The 16,999-nt window shown below is 39.4% G+C and overlaps 1 protein-coding gene and 5 non-coding genes across 6 annotated transcripts in view; 1 reads left to right on the top strand and 5 right to left on the bottom strand.

Moving 5' to 3' along the window:
* Positions 1 to 3,878: 3,878 nt before the first annotated feature.
* Positions 3,879 to 4,019, bottom strand: LOC120564827. The gene has a single exon (XR_005640164.1). It is a non-coding gene; the product is annotated as a U4 spliceosomal RNA (small nuclear RNA).
* Positions 4,020 to 4,800: 781 nt separating this feature from the next.
* Positions 4,801 to 4,941, bottom strand: LOC120564826. The gene has a single exon (XR_005640163.1). It is a non-coding gene; the product is annotated as a U4 spliceosomal RNA (small nuclear RNA).
* Positions 4,942 to 5,721: 780 nt separating this feature from the next.
* Positions 5,722 to 5,862, bottom strand: LOC120564821. The gene has a single exon (XR_005640158.1). It is a non-coding gene; the product is annotated as a U4 spliceosomal RNA (small nuclear RNA).
* Positions 5,863 to 6,535: 673 nt separating this feature from the next.
* Positions 6,536 to 6,676, bottom strand: LOC120564828. Its single transcript, XR_005640165.1, has one exon. It is a non-coding gene; the product is annotated as a U4 spliceosomal RNA (small nuclear RNA).
* Positions 6,677 to 7,507: 831 nt separating this feature from the next.
* Positions 7,508 to 7,648, bottom strand: LOC120564809. The gene has a single exon (XR_005640146.1). It is a non-coding gene; the product is annotated as a U4 spliceosomal RNA (small nuclear RNA).
* Positions 7,649 to 14,809: 7,161 nt separating this feature from the next.
* The window catches only part of plxnb2b (plexin b2b), a 123,056-nt gene continuing 120,866 nt past the window's right edge, over positions 14,810 to 16,999 (top strand). Inside the window, exon 1 of the mRNA XM_039807941.1 lies at positions 14,810 to 15,416. The gene's annotated coding sequence lies outside the window, so the exon portion shown is untranslated. The remainder of the gene's footprint in view (positions 15,417 to 16,999) is intronic.

The raw sequence follows: 16,999 nt of genomic DNA, 5'->3' as shown, positions 1-16,999 counted from the left end.
GCATTTATCTTAATGTTGATCAGATATGTAGTATGTAATATAAAGGGTCAGCCGGTAACAATCATGTAAAGGGAGAACAGTGAAAATCTACTTTTCTATCAAGCAGCAGAAAAGTTGTAGCGTTAACATCGCACGTCCTGCAATGTGACTATCGCACATGCACACATCGCGATGTAGACGCTGAAACAAAATATTGTGCAGCCCTAATTAATAGCTTAATTAATATACATGGTGGTAACTGAAATTGATTGTTGAATGATTGATTATAACTTGTGTCCATCTGCCCCTAAACTCTACTTGAGCAATATTACATCGCTTGGTGACCAACCATCAAATATAGCTAATTCTCACAATCTTTCAAGTTGCCATGGCAGAGTATTAGGTTAAGTTAATAATAATAATAATAATAATAATAATAATAATAATAATAATAATAATAATAATAATAATAATTTGGAAGCTTTCAGCTGTTTCATCTGCACAGAACTGCCAAGCAATGAGCAAAACATAACAATAAACGTTACAGATTATGGCTCTTTAAAGGCATACTATGCAGTTTCTATTTTTGTCAAACAGTGACCCCTAGAGTTGCTGTGGAGTACTTGTATTTAACGTTACCTTTGCTGCTTTTTAGCTCTCGGCAACGAGTGAAAGCCTGACCGAGTGGGACTCTTGTCCGGATCCTCACACGTCAGTCTCTCGTTTTCTTTTCCTTGACTCTTCTGACCGCGCTTTCTTCATTTTCTTCGTCGACTCTGCCATGATTCACGTCTGAAATGCATGCTTGTGTCTTCCATAGAGGCTGCTTCTTATATTTTAAATGCACGTTGCACATGTATGTGACGTCATGCCGTAAGGCAAGTCGTGATTCTCGCGAGATTTGGCGGGGCACCACCTCTCAAACCTACATTGCTGGTTTTGCCAGTGGCGTCCCCCCCCCGCTTTGCTATTGGGATGATTCGCCCTACTACAAGTTCGTTTACCATCGAAATGACTTCAAAGCTGTTATATTAACTTACAAATCTTGCATAGTGTGCCTTTAATTCCTGAACGTGATGGACTATCCTTTGACACCCCCTTCCAATCAAAAGAAGGGGAAACAGAGCAGAGAATAAAGAGTGGAGGAGACCAATCACCTCTGCCTGAAGGGTTTTGAAAGTAATTGAAGCTGAAATACAATAACGATGCGGCATGGTGTCAGGATGTCACAGGAGGCAGCTAATTGGGGGCAACCCCTCGTACACCACGCAGTGATTTAGAGGAAGATGGCATTAGAGGACTGGAACAAGTTTAATTGGGTGTATTAAATAACCATATAACTTTTAAGGTTTTCTGTTCATTTATGTGATCTCTACATTTCTGGTTATCTACCAAGAATAATGGGCTAATTCTTCAGATCAGCTCTGAGGAAAGAGGAGAGTACTCACATAATTGGCCACAAATCAAAGCATCTCTTTTAGAGTTGCACCTGTTTTTTATAGATAGAATAGAATAGGCTGTGATGTCTCACTCTTTGAACAGAAGCCGAGTTATCACTGGATTTGTGACAAACAGGATCAAAACAAAAGACCTGCTGCAAAGCAGATTGCAAATTAGCTTGCTGAATAAAAAATAAAAAAAGAATAAAACTAGATTTTTGTTTACTCTGATCTTGAAAATGTCTTAATTTGTAATGTTGTTAATGCTAATTACAGTTTTCATATATACCGGATAAAGAGTGTGAAAGCAGGGCATTTCATTCCATGGTAATGTAAAAGTAGTGTTGATATTACAGAATGCTTTGTCAGCTGTACCAGTGACATTTTATTATCAACGATGGTTTTTCCTCTGGTGTATAGCATTTGGTATAAACCTCTGAATGCATTCTACATCTTGTACAGAATATGAGGGGAAATTACTTTCTATGACAATGGTGACTTCCTCCACAACTGTCAAACCTGGAAATTCTCACATTTTAGAGAGAGAGAGAGAGAGAGAGAGAGAGAGAGAGAGAGAGAGAGAGAGAGAGAGAGAGAGAGAGAGAGACGCTGGTTTCCATAGCAATTGTCGGCACTGTCACATGGTTACCTAGGAACTAGTCCTATGATGCTGTGCAATCTATTTGTTTATGTTGGGAAGTCTCCAGCTGTCGCTTACACAGAACAAAGCCATATCTTGCCATTTCATTTCTGACAGATAACAAGCTGTTTTCGAAATCTGAAAGGTCAGAGTTTGAGAGATGTCAAGGAAGGACGACAAACTCCTGCTTATCTCACACATAATTTGTCTGAGTACCATAAGTACATTTTAACATACATAAAACACTGGGTCATATGCAGGTCAAAAGGAGCACACACAGGCAACATTGACTATGAATCTCAATTTGTTGCGGACTGATGAATGCTCAGTGGATGTGTAAAACAGATAGGAAAAAGCAAGCGCATCCTGGGTCATACTGAAGGAAAAATAAATGCAAAAGCAGCAAGTAATTTATGTAAATATTAATCACTTTTAAAGCCTTAGTTTCACCTTTGATAAAGACACCCAAATGCTCCATTAGTCTGAAAACATGACCCCCCCCCCCCACACACACACACACACAATTTGACTACCAGGGTTGAGGAAAGATACATTAGAAGCAGCTGGATTACAATAATCACATTAGAAAATATCTGAACCTCTGATTAATTATTGATACTGAACTAAACCCAGAGTAATGACATTTCAGATACTTTGGGCAAAATACATGATTTCTCAGAAACATGTCTAAATAATTAAAGAGATTTTAACTGTGAGATTGTAGATTAAAATACACTTTAAACAAATGTTACATGAAGTTTACTGACAATGGTTATGATAGTATGTTCCAGATTATAATGATTTAAAATAAACAGCAGTAACCCCAATACAACCGAATGTGACCAAAATGCATTATTGAGCTAGAATAATTAAACAGGAAGTACTCCATTAACTACAGTTGATTACTTTTTTTTTTCCTCAACCCTGGTGAGTACTCCTGACCTTGGTACAGTTTTCTACAGTCCTACTATTTTGTCAATAAGAGCTACAATTTTGAAGGTAAAAATGTCAACCTCATCATGGTTACAAGTACAGACGGTGTGAGAAAGTGACAATATTAAGTGTGCTTGCATGACAGCAAGAGTGTAAGAGAGTGTTCACAGGGTAAAAAGGCTTTGAGCTCATCTGCCTAATGAAAGACTTACTTGATTAAATCCCCACCCCTGTGACTGCCTAATACCAACCCTTCTTCTAATCAGAAATCATTGAAATTAGTTCTCTACAGGGTGGTAAAACATGACGGCACAAAGGTTTCTATCACTTTAGAAAGACAATCACAATTACAGGCAACTATTGAGCACAAACTCTTTCATAGTGCAGCAATGATTAAGAACTGCAACACATAATTATGTAATATCTTTCAAATATATCCAGCCTATATATTGTTTATCACTTGGCTAGAAAACAAACTGACTTACGTTTAAAGATGTATGTTCTTCTACTTCAGTCTATTTTCTCCTCACATTCACCACCCCATATCCTATTATAGAGTGCCCTCTGCTGTTCTGGCAAGTACACTGCACTGAGACCAGGCTACTGTGTAAAACCTCTTTTTAAGGTTTTCATGCACATACAAGTGACAAAAAATGCACATGTAACAGATATGTCTTTATAATGTACAGTATTTAATTACATCTCATAAGTACAAATTAGGCAATAGTGAAGACAGGTATGTGTACACGTTTAAATATAAGTGGAATGTAAGTATTTCTAGTACCTCCTCAGTGTGTAAATTCAGAATAATCATTTCCGTATCTATACAACATAGTATGTTAAACGTGGTAATAGATATTGTTTGTTCATTTTCTACAACAAATGAGTCTCCTTAGAGACCGACAAAAATTGCCGTCGCCGACTATATTTCAAGTCGTCTAGGCGGGGTATTGGGTAAAGTTTTCAACTAGCAATAATCGCGCCTCGGATAAACCTCATAGGCTACGATACTGCCACTGCGCAAAGATAACTCAAATCAGGCAAAGACAGAGGAGTGTCTCCGGCCCGCACACCTCTCTGTTACGGTTCAACAATGGGCGCGGCTTAAAAGTCTACCAGTTTATTATGATTCGCTACAATTGTACAATTTGTCTAATTGTGTAGACAAACCATGTTATCCCCAGAGAAAAGTCATGGAGACTTTACAAATACATCTCCATAAATGAGAGCAGTAGGTAAGGAAAAGACAAAATAAAAAATAGAAAACACAGACGCGTCCTGAACTTTGCGGTCGAATCGTGCATTAACTTATTATCAACATGAATAAAGTCAAGAACAAACAATCCAACATAAAGAATGCACATATAACGTTAAATACGTACGCAACAATTTAAGTAAGTTATAAGCGGAAATGACGTAATCTCCGGTACGTCTTTGTTTAAGGCCCCCTGAACTCTGCCCATGGATGCAGCCAGACTAGAAAGACACATGTTTTTAGAACATGCCATTTTTTTATTTAAACAAATTCAGTCGCATGTTTAAATGCGGAGAAACATGTGAAGACAACAGAACATACCAACAACATTATTACGACTTAAATTCCCAAAAAATAAAACACCCATATGATCAGTCGTTAAACTGAAATACATATAACAAAAGGGTACAAAATACTGAATTACACTCTGGTTACAAGAAGCCCATTCATATTTTTACAATTTACTGCAAACGTATAATGAATTTACACTGCAATGCTAATCAAGAGATCAAGCTTAAGTCTGCATTACGATTTTGTTTTGAACAACAGATGAGTCTCCTTAGAGACCGTCAAAAATTGCCGTCGCCGACTATATTTCAAGTCGTCTAGGCGGGGTATTGGGTAAAGTTTTCAACTAGCAATAATCGCGCCTCGGATAAACCTCATAGGCTACGATACTGCCACTGCGCAAAGATAACACCATTCAGGCAAAGACAGAGGAGTGTCTCCGGCCCGCACACCTCTCTGTTACGGTTCAACAATGGGCGCGGCTTAAAAGTCTACCAGTTTATTATAATTCGCTACAATTGTACAATTTGTCTAATTGTGTAGACAAACCATGTTATCCCCAGAGAAAAGTCATGGAGACTTTACAAATACATCTCCATAAATGAGAGCAGTAGGTAAGGAAAAGACAAAATAAAAAATAGAAAACACAGACGCGTCCTGAACTTTGCGGTCGAATCGTGCATTAACTTATTATCAATATGAATAAAGTCAAGAACAAACAATCCAACATAAAGAATGCACATATAACGTTAAATACGTACGCAACAATTGAAGTAAGTTATAAGCGGAAATGACGTAATCTCCGGTACGTCTTTGTTTAAGGCCCCCCTGAACTCTGCCCATGGATGCAGCCAGACTAGAAAGACAAATGTTTTTAGAACATGCCATTTTTTTATTTAAACAAATTCAGTCGCATGTTTAAATGCGGAGAAACATGTGAAGACAACAGATCATACCAACAACATTATTACGACTTAAATTCCCAAAAAATAAAACACCCATGATCAGTCGTTAAACTGAAATACATATAACAAAAGGGTACAAAATACTGAATTACACTCTGGCTACAAGAAGCCCATTCATATTTTTACAACTTACTGTAAACGTATGATGATTTTACACTGCAATGCCAATGAAGAGATCAAGTTTAGGTCTACATTAAGAATTTGTTTTGAACAATAGATGAGTCTCCTTAGAGACCGTCAAAAATTGCCGTCGCCGACTATATTTCAAGTCGTCTAGGCGGGGTATTGGGTAAAGTTTTCAACTAGCAATAATCGCGCCTCGGATAAACCTCATAGGCTACGATACTGCCACTGCGCAAAGATAACAATACACTAACAAAGACAGAGGAGTGTCTCCGGCCCGCACACCTCTCTGTTACGGTTCAACAATGGGCGCGGCTTAAAAGTCTACCAGTTTATATGAATCGTTACTTGTTAATTGTATAGACATTTAAAACCATGTTATCCCCAGAGAAAAGTCATGGAGACTTTACAAGTACATCTCCATAAACACTCACATACAACGTCGAATAACTGCACAACATTGAAATAGGTTATAAACGGAAATGACGTACTCTCCGGTACGCCTTTGTTTAAGGCCCCCGGAACTCAGGCAGACTAGAAAGATGAATATTTTTAGACCATGACATTTTTTTTATTTAAAACAATTCAGTCGCATTTTTAAGAGTGGTGAGAACATGTAGAAACAACAGAACATACAGAAACTAAACCTATAATTACGACTACAGGTTGTCTCATTGAACTAGCCTACAGCTGCAGCTAAAAGTTACATTGTTTTGCTTTAAATTCCCCAAAGTAAAACACGTATAAGACCATGCAGTATACTATAGCCTACATATAGCCGACAGGCAAAAGAAAGTGACACTACCTGACGAGTATATCCCCGTTTCTGTCAATTTATCCTAAGTTATAACCGACACTTTTTTTTTATATTCATAACATCAGTACATTGATTTTATTTCGAACAGTATATCAGTGTCCTTGGAAATCGTCAAAAATTGACATTTCCGACTATATTTCAAGTCGTCATGACGGGGTATTGGGTTAAGTTTTCAACCAGCAATGATCACGCTTCGGATAAACCTTAAAGGCTACTATACTGCCACTGCGAAAGAATAATAAGAAGAAGTTACGGAGGGGATGTCTCTCAGATCCGCACGTCCCTCTGTTAGGGTTTTACGTTACTTTAATTATTTGGATAACAAATTTCTAGAGTTACACTATTACTGTCATGCTATAGTTTGCGTGGGTTAAGAATAGTTATTTAAGTTAACGTGACTTGTGATTGTAGTAGGTGGGACTTATTTCCGTGTGTTCTAACTATGATTTGGGCTGGATGAGACTGATATTTTCCAAAGAAGAATACAAAAAAAAAAAAAGAAGCTTATCAGACTAGCCCTACTGACGTCGTCAGAGTATCACTTCTTTATTTTTGCGTACCAAAATATCCATTTCAGCCACTGTAGCCTGAGTATGTTCCATAAAAACGTTCAAAACTGCATAGAATTCCTGTATAAACCGTTACAAGTTTTAAGATACGATAAACGGTTATTCCGAGGAAATTGGATTGTTGTGCAGTCATTGCAGTACAAAGTGGGAAAGGGTACAAATACATGGAGTGCAAGTAAAACAAAAATATAAAGATCATCAGTAGGCTAATACAAATATCTAATACATATTTAAGCATGTACGCCTGGGAATTTGTAGAATAGGTGAATACAAAAAAAGATCCTGCAGCAGTGTGTAGACCATTACCGGATGAAATAGGTATTAACATGAAGAGACCAAATAAACAGAACGTAACGTGGAAACGTTATATTTAGATACGCTAAATCGATTCATTAGAACTCTACTGACCTAATACGGTACATATTACGACGGTGCTTTACGGACGCAATACGTCATTTTAACTTACGCTGTATTATATTTCATTTTCACCTCTTATCAGTCTCCTTAGAGACCGTCAAAAATTGCCATTGCCGACTATATTTCAAGTCGTCAAGGCGGGGTATTGGGTAAAGTTTTCAACTAGCAATAATCGCGCCTCGGATAAACCTCATAGGCTACGATACTGCCACTGCGCAAAGCTGATTTGAAAAAGGTATGGACAGGGGAGTCATTCCGCTACACACGTTGTTTGGTTACGGTACTTTAGCTTTAAAGTAATTAAATAGCAACCACACGGTCTTCGGAGCACACTCAAATACATATATTCTACCAACCCAACCTGCTGCTTTTTGAAGTATGCTAAAGTATGCTAAATTAACATTAATTCAAACTGTAGCCGTGACGCAATGCATCATGGGATAGAATCTGCCACACAGTAATTTTAACGTCAGCCCTGCCCAGCGTACCGTTTTCCTTCATTTAAAGGCATACAAACTTTAGTGTTTCACACATATTAAGCATGTAATCAGTAGCTCACTAAAGTATGTATTTAAAACGTGAGAAAATAAGACTGTAAGCGGCGTCATTCTACGGTGGCCCCTTTGACACACACACACACACGGGTAAAAACAACGTGTTTAGTGTTGCAACAAAAGACAGCGACTGCCATGTAAATATATAATATGGCATAAATTGAAACTTTTTCGAGGAACACCATTTCAAACGAAACGACTTGATCATCATTACTCCAATCCGTCCATCGACAAAACTAACGTTATGCTACAGAAACACCACCAGATGTCGACATAGAACAGTAAACCTGCTGTACTACTTTCCCTGTGTCAGTGTGGGCTGTTCTGAAAAGTAACCACATGTGTAATATAAACCTATATAGCTACTTCCAGACTATGACGTTATATCTAATATAGCCACATCTCAAAACGGTGTGTTAATGTAGCTAGCATCAGAGCTAATGTTGCCACATGCATTTAGCTACCACGTTCAACAGAATGCTTTTGGTTGGGATAATTACCGTTAACGATAATCGCCCAGATAAGTTTAAAATGATCAAAAGAGAAAAAATGACGTTTTTAAAAACGTCAGTCTGGTTGGTACCCTAATACTACCGTGCAATGATAGCACCCTCCTCCAATAGACTTTACAAGTAACGTTATACGAGTTGAACTTTTCTCACCTGCTGCGGCCTCCTCGAAAATTCTATTGAAGAAGCCTACAACTGTGGTATATCTAAAACAGAGTAATTGATAGTCTACATACTAGTAACTTCCACCTGCTCTACGGTGATACTGAAGTTGTAGGCCTAGGCTAAATGAAAACTGGCTGGTCCGAATTGATTAAACGACTCTTCTTTTTCGTATTTTGACTTGCTATATAATGGATTACCAAATGCCACGTTTGGACAATCACTTTAAGCACTGGGCCAGAGACGACTTTAAGACAGACTATGGATCTGACTTTGATTTACTGTAATATCACTGAGAAAGCTTTAAAGAGGTAAACTGTAGCAGTTGTGATTCATGGTTGTGGCCAATTATTTACTGGTTAAATGTAGCCTAGTCATAGTTCTTCCTTTTTTTCCCCCTTCATCTTCTTATTTGTATATACAAACACTTTTCTAAAGGTTACAGAGCCACATGTTTCAGAGATCCAAGATAAAATAAAAACATAAATACAAATAAACAACTAGAATCCTGCCAGGATTAACAAACATAGTTTGGTTCTAGGGATTTAGGCCTACTATAAAGTTTTAATTAAAACAAGTTCTAAGATTATTGTTTGAAAAGAGAATATAATAACTCAGTAATAGCAACAGGGGCTAGAGCATATTCATTAATTTAAAAACCTTAATACAGACCAACCACCAGGAGAAAGGATGCTTCAATGGGGGGTGTCTATACATGTAGGCTATTTTGATCAGGCCATAACCCCATAGTAATGGTATGCACTTTGCACACTTTGTTTGTGGTGTATGACACAAACTGTAATTTAAAAGCCATTTCACTTGTTGTTAAAGCTTCAGTGGGATAATGCAGGTGCTTTTGGGTGCTCAGCAGATAAGCATTGGCGTGCCAGGTGTTAAAGCTGCCTGGGCTGACACATTAGACAGGGATTTGCTCCTGCCAGAATGTCAAGCCAATGAGGTTCATAGAGGTAGGCTTGGCTCACTGCCAGAGACAGGTAAGTACGCAGATAAGGGGATTACACCATGTTTGCACCAAGTAATCTCAAATGAATCCTGCCAGCCTCTGTTTCATCCTCACCTGGAAAGCCCAACAAATTTCTCTTTTCTCAACCAGTGAAACACATTACACGATGATCCTTTTTAACCTGGCTCAAAAAGCATTTGAGAGCACATTGGGTTATGGTCATTTGTACTGTGACAGTAATAATCTCTTCTAATTCTCTGTGGCACCTGATTATTTTTTTGTATTAACGATTTCTCCTTTATCACCAGCTCTGCCCAGTCAAGTGATATGTGGGGTATTGTAATAACCTGGGCTGTGCCATAAATGAGATCTGGTTTGGTGGTCCTGCACTGCAAGGCTTAGACTTGACCTGTTGAACAAATACGACTCTGTGAGAGCAGTTGAAGTCCCTTTGGGCTGTGTCTCTCCCTGTTGGTTGGAGATGAAAATAGAGTTTAACAGATGGCCTAGCTGTCTTCGCCATTCAGCACAGGCTGCTGGGCAGCCCACAGAATACCGTGCCATCCAAAAGGGACTCAGTGGGCTGCCATAGTCTTCAACATGTTGAGAGCTATTTTCACCCTGAACCATCAATCACAGGCATGAAAAAAAGAAAAGAATCGATGTTATACTTGGGTCACAATCTAACCTATTTTACACCATATGGAGCAGCTCATATAGGTCAAGTAAGACTGTTTTGGTTTGGGGGGAAATGTAAGCTTGTCAGTAAAGTCTCTAGACTGCACTTGTGCCAACTAGGCTGATCCAGCTTAGACCACACAGTTCAGATTTCTCCCCATAATCACACATTTACAGGCATTGTCAAGGACAAACAACCTCTTTGAATTAGATATTACTGGCTCAGTAGGGAATGGATATGGTGCACACTTTGGGTAGAAATGTGTGCATGCAAGCAGGTGTGTATTTGTTTACATGAGTGTAGTTGGATGCACACAGGCCCTTGTGTAATCTGTGCTACATCACATCAGCCTGGTTAAAGGCATTTATTGATGCTGAGAGTCCCTCTGTTACCTCTCAGAGTGGGGCCACCTGGACAATACAGGATGAGCTGGGCAAACTGTGATTAGATTGTGTTATGAGCAGGGAGAGGAAAACAATGACATTTTTCTTGAGTAAAATGACAGCTCAGGGGACATCTGATAAGAGAAGACAAATGTCGCTCATGGTGCCTTTTTAGTTTCTCCCTAAACCTCAAGGTCACAGTGCTACATTAGTATTTTAGTATCACTCCTCAATGCCACACAGCAATACGTATATACATTATACATTTAAATTGTTGGCATGTTTAATCTACACCCAACTAGCATCTTCAAACATCAATCTTCTTCAAATATTCTGTCTTTCTTTTTGCTCTGACACACACGCTTGCAGACTGTTCACACCAACCCACACACTGCTGCCACCCTGCTATTCCCAGTTTGTGGTTATTCCCAGACTGAATCAGAATGGCACCATAAGCCTGTCAGTCCGTTTTATGCCAAACCTGATGTCTCCTTGTCGCACATGCCTTTGCGGAGAATCAGAGCCCTGCATATAGTAGCCATCGCTCGGCCGCTCACACATCCCTCCCTTCCTCTGTAATTACATATAAGTCATATTGACAGCGGGAGGCGCACTTAGCTAGGTCAGGAAGCCATTCAAATTAAAGTGTTCCTTACACTGTAAATATCCTTCCTCTGTCTCCCCGTTGAGTCTTTCTTCACACCTTTATCATTCCCCACCATGACAGTTTCCTGTGTCTGTGAGCTGCTCCATCTGTTATCTCTGCATCTTTAGGTTTGTCACTACAGTACATCTGACAACCTTCACCTGGTGATATGATAAATAGCAAGACTGATAGATACTGACAACACAGATGCATAGGAAGAGCACAAACAAAGGGTCCAATTGTGAGAATGTGAGGATTAATACAACTATTTATTGTATATATATTTTTTGTATTATTTAACATTAGATTTAACTAGATTAGATGCATAGAGCTTTAAATAAATGCAGAGATGAGGTGCCCTGCTGCATGTCTTCCCCCTTCTCTCTCCCCCTTTCCTGTCTACAACCATCCTATCAATTGAAGGCCAAATTGCCCCCAAAATAAAACAAAATAAATGCAGGGATGGGACTTTAATGCATTTTCTGTATGAAAGACAAGACCAACGGGTGTATGTTATTAATCAAATGTCATACGATTAACACAACTTCAACTGTGAAAGTTGTATGTTGCTTAGTTAGTAATGAATGCATTTGAAAAGCATAAGCTTGCTGTAGTAAAAAAATACCCAAATTGCTCCCAGAATGTAACCCATACTATTTACGCTTGAATGTAATATCTATAAATATATATCATATTTTGCAATAGCATTGGGAATGAGTTACATGGTTAAAGATGCTCAGACAAGCCTCAGTGACCTAATGGACTTGCTAATGATGTGTGCACTTCATAACTATTTACTTATCTTACACACAATTCCTTATCATATTAGATTATGTGCTTATAATTCATTCAAAACTTCATGTGTGAAAATGCTACTTACCTTAATCACAAACACAATTCAGAAACAAGGCATGTATCAATGCCTTTGTGTACAATATCTGTTAATGTGACTATGAAAAAAATAACCATAGTCTTAATATCTGCAAATCAGACAGGTGTTGATTTACCTATAGCTGTTGTTGCATTGTATTATGTTGTGTATGTATTTGTGTTATTTTGTACATTTGTTGTACATTTGTTGTACACACTGTACACACAATTCAGTTGTATCAATATGTTTTCATAATACTGTACATTAATAAACACTTAAAAATGTCCTTATAGCGGCACACAACTACATTTTAGCATGTTATAAACATGTATTAAATGTTTAAGAGTCTATAAATGCTGAATAGGTGCGTTACGCTCCTGTTTGTTAATGAGATTGTTAGTTGATGAAACAATACAAACTGCCACCAACAGAGGGCAGTCTATCCACATGGCAAACAGACACTGAACTATGAACCTTGAATCTGATATGACCACTACATCATTATGGACAATTGAAACGCTGTATCATAAATTAGGTTTTATAATGTGTTCAAAGTCAAAACATTTTACAGTCTGGACCTGCTGAGGGACACTGTATGACAAATGGTGCTGTTTGACTGTGGTATGATAACAGATCATCACTATTCAAGCAACATAAAGGCAAGCTGCAGGAAAAGGTATAGGCACATTGATCAAAATGTCATCACAGTCAGGCTATCTAGTAGAACAAAGTGAACTTCTTTTCCACTTTATTGAATTTAGAGAGCTTTGACTTGGCCTCTCCTGGCTACGGACATCCCCTGGGCTAGCATGTTCCAAGACTCAGCATCCTCATTACTCTTTAGACAAACAGGTTTGGACATATTGAAGTCAGACCCAAAACAACTTGGCTCTACCCCGCCACTTTCCACTCTCCCAGCTCTGTTTGTGATTGGGAAGTGTTTGTCTCTCTCACTCTATGTCTGGGTGTCTGTTTGCCCGACACTTGTCTGGCTTGGCCTAGTTTCTCCTTGATCTCATCAGTCAATGTGAGGACCTGTGAAAGCCATCTCCCCATCTTGCTCTGTGAATCTCTGCCAGCTCTGTCCCTGTGTCAGCAGTTAGGGGCTGACTCACACCCACGCAGTCTCCGGTCTTCGCTCCAGGGCCCACTGGGCAAAGGCAGCACATCTCCCCAAACAGACACCCTAATTTGCCTATAAATCACTCACAAAACAGACACCCAGCCACACAACAAGGCATGACACGGACCCATGAATCCAAATTGCTGTGTTATATGATATTAGGCTCTAAGGCAAAAATAAGCTATTCATATAACCTCTTGTGTGATGATAGAGCCAATCACGCTTGATTAGTACTTACACACATATGGCCCATATCTGAAATCAACTTTTAGCTCCTAGCTGCAAGAATGAGTCAAAAAATCTGTGAATTTCTTACTAAAAAAGACCTAAACATATGGCTGATTCAAAGCTTGTTAGACATTCACGTGGAAATGAAAGATTGTTGCACTTTCTAAAACTTAGCTTGACTAAAAGCTTCAAAATTATACCTCTTGTGATTAACGATTCAGCAGCCAAGGTAGCACACCAATAATTTATGTTATAATGACCACTAATACAGCTCTTGTAAGGACATAGTCAAATGGGGCTCAGTGAAATATAAATAAATGAGGAGTGGTTGCTCTTGATAGTATTTTTAAACCATGCAATGTCCCCGAATTCCCTTTCCATTCCATTAATCTGTGTTCATATGCATGCAATAGGCCTATCAATGGTTTATTTATGTTTTATTTAGCTGTTTATTTGATAGACCATAAATGTGCAGTTAACATCGTTACATTCAGCCACTTAAAATATAACAGATTCGTTGGCACAAGTGACAGCTAATTTGCAATTATTGTCTCAATGTGGGATTTTAGATAAATTGCACAATTTTAAATGAAACCTTATTTTTAAAATAAAGGGAAACAACAAAACAATACAACTCCAATTATAGGACCTACTATATATTATCGTAACAGCACAAACACTGGAACATAAAAGTAAAGCCAGAGATGATAATAGTGATGGTATTAGTTTACATGACATTTAATCATCATGGGGCAGTTTTTGGTCAAGAATTGTGATAAAGTTGAGTTTTGGATTTATTTGGTTAAAATTGAGCTTCCTGCTCCTGAGGCTTCTGCTCGTTGGTGATGCTCAGGATCAAACATGACATCTGAAACAGAAATGTGTCTTTCTCTGGATAATTGACAGTCCTCCTGTCAACAGTTTTTACTGGGAGCGGTTTCCTTCCAAAAGCAAATTTTAGTGAAGCTGTCCACGGTGACGTCTGTTGATTGTCCCGAGTAAACCACGAGACTGTTTATGAATAGACACATGCTGTAGGGTGGTTTCAATGTTGTGAGTAAGCCTACCTTCAATGAAACGGCGGGAACGTTAGTGAAACTAAAACCATTAGCCTACTTGTGAACATTCCTTATTTTGCCCGGAATGACCTGGAGGAAGCACCCCCACGCAGACACTTTGGGAACCACAGCGCGCGGGGCTGAAAACCGCTCCCACAGCACGCAGAAATATTTCGGTGCGTCGGCGAACAGACAACACAACTTGTTTCTCTTTCACCACTCTCTTCTTCTACTACTTTCCGCCTGCTGTCTGTCTCCTATAGGCTTTGCCGGCGCTGAGTGTGGGGAGGGAGGGGATTCATTCCTTTCCGTACCCGATCGCGCCTCTCTCTCTCTCTCTCTTTTTTTTTTCCTCTCCTCCCTCGTAGCTACAACCTCCCGGGTTTTCAAACGCTATGACAGTCAAGGCGAACGCGTGAGCGGATCCCACAGGTGTGTTGTAGTTGCTGCCAACTGAGCCGCGGCTCCTGGACACTCACACACAGACACACCTGGAAACTGCCAAATGACTCGGCACCTGGGCGTGGAGAAAGTCCCTGATATCGTACCCAGAGTCTTTTGTTGAGGAGTTGCCCGGGTCGCCTTTCAACAGGAATTGACACATTGGTCAACCTGGTAGCCAGTGTTTTCTTCGGAATAGTGCCTTTCTGAAACCTCTCACGGGACGTGTGAGGAGAGTAAAATGTGAACTTGATTACGGACTTCTTTCTTTTTCTTTTTTTTTTTTTTTTTTTTTACTATTTCACCAGAGGGCTCTTCAATATCTGGACTGTTCGCGTTTTGCAACTACTCGCTTCGCTGTTTTTCCTCCAAGGTGAGTTCCGGGGAAGCTATCCCAGCAAAGCGGGGTTGGGACTATTTGCCTTAGCATTTAACCATAGTATCAATTTCAAACCCTGGTGCGTATGAGCTCCAAGTTTTGATAGGCTATCATACGCACCATCGATATGGCATGGGAGCGTAAACCGTACACAGCCTAATAACGTACGTTGCCCTACACGTTACTGTTTTATTTATCGCTTTGTTTTTATCGTGTAACTCCAAAGTAGCCTATCGTATTTCCTATATGTCCACTGCAAACACATGCTGAATAAACAACCGAAGTATAATAATAATAATAATAATAATAATAATAATAATAATAATAATAATGAAATGCTTTTGAAATACTTCTTTTAAAAAGACTGGACTCATATCTCCGGCAGTGTTATTGTTCAGGAATGATACAATGTGTAATTGAAACGCTTATTAGTTGTCATGTCTAGTTGCAAAGTTGTTCTACTGTTAAACTCAACAGCTGTGTGTTTAGAGAGAGGAAATAAAGCCCCCTGTAGACATGCTCTTCCCTAAACCATTTCATCTCAGTAGCATTGCAGCCACAGCATCTGCCCAGTCACCTCACAAGGAGCCGTCTGTCCCCTACACACAGGCAATGTCAGTAAGAAATGGGCATGTGAACTGTGTTCCTCACCTCTGGACAGTAGGCTGTACATCAACCGCTGAGAGGACACAAGTAGTAGTGAGCATTGCCTTTTCTTTGCTTTTCCTTTTTCCTCCCTTTCTTGTAGAGAACAAGGAGACAGAAGCACTATTCATGTCCTTGTTGAATCTCCTGTGCATTTCTGTCTGTCTGTCTGTATCTTTCAGTCCCTGGCGCGGCCCTACTCCGACCACTGTACCGCCTTGTTGTCATTCTAAATCGTCCATTTATATTCACAGCCCCAGCCATCTTCCTCCCCGTGTGCACAGGCCTACAGTACATAGGATGCTCCATCTCCAGGGGATTATTCATATTAGATAACATTACACAAGCAGTCTCGTAGTGGGAATGGATTAGTGCGGGCAGGGGGCACATGGAGGCAGGAAAGGTGGCTGGTGGTGGCTGGAAGGGGGTTAGAGCAGGAGGTCAGCCTCCTGTCTCCTGACTGAGCAGGGATGGTTTTTCAAAAGATGCCATCTGCTCACATGGACACACAAGCAATTGAAAACTAAGTTGCTTCCTTGTCTTTTCCCTCTTTTTACAATTTCTCTCTCGCTCTCTTTCCTCTCTCTCTGCCCCACAATGCTTCATTCAGGGTTTATCTCTTCCACTCTGAATAAATAGAGACACCTTATCTGCACAGAGGAGAGTGGTGATAAATGTTTTCTCCTGCTCCCCGCAAGGGTGAAAAAGACGAGCGTACCACACTTCTTCATCATAGATGCTCTTTTTAGGGCAAGTGAATATGAGACATTTCTCATCCAGGTCATGTTAATGTTTCAGGATTCTGCAAAACAATCCCAAAAGCAAACTCTGTAATACAATGGAAACAGAGAAAATAACAAACAAAGCAGGCATTTTCACGAATACCCTTTTTTTGGTAATGGGCTGCCAGCTCTGGAAATGAAACTTTGTGG

Source organism: Perca fluviatilis, chromosome 8, assembly GCF_010015445.1.
Source record: "Perca fluviatilis chromosome 8, GENO_Pfluv_1.0, whole genome shotgun sequence".
In the NCBI taxonomy this organism is placed as follows: Eukaryota; Metazoa; Chordata; class Actinopteri; order Perciformes; family Percidae; genus Perca; species Perca fluviatilis.
The sequence above is the reverse complement of the archived record's forward strand: the minus strand, read 5'-3'. Positions and strand labels throughout refer to the sequence as shown.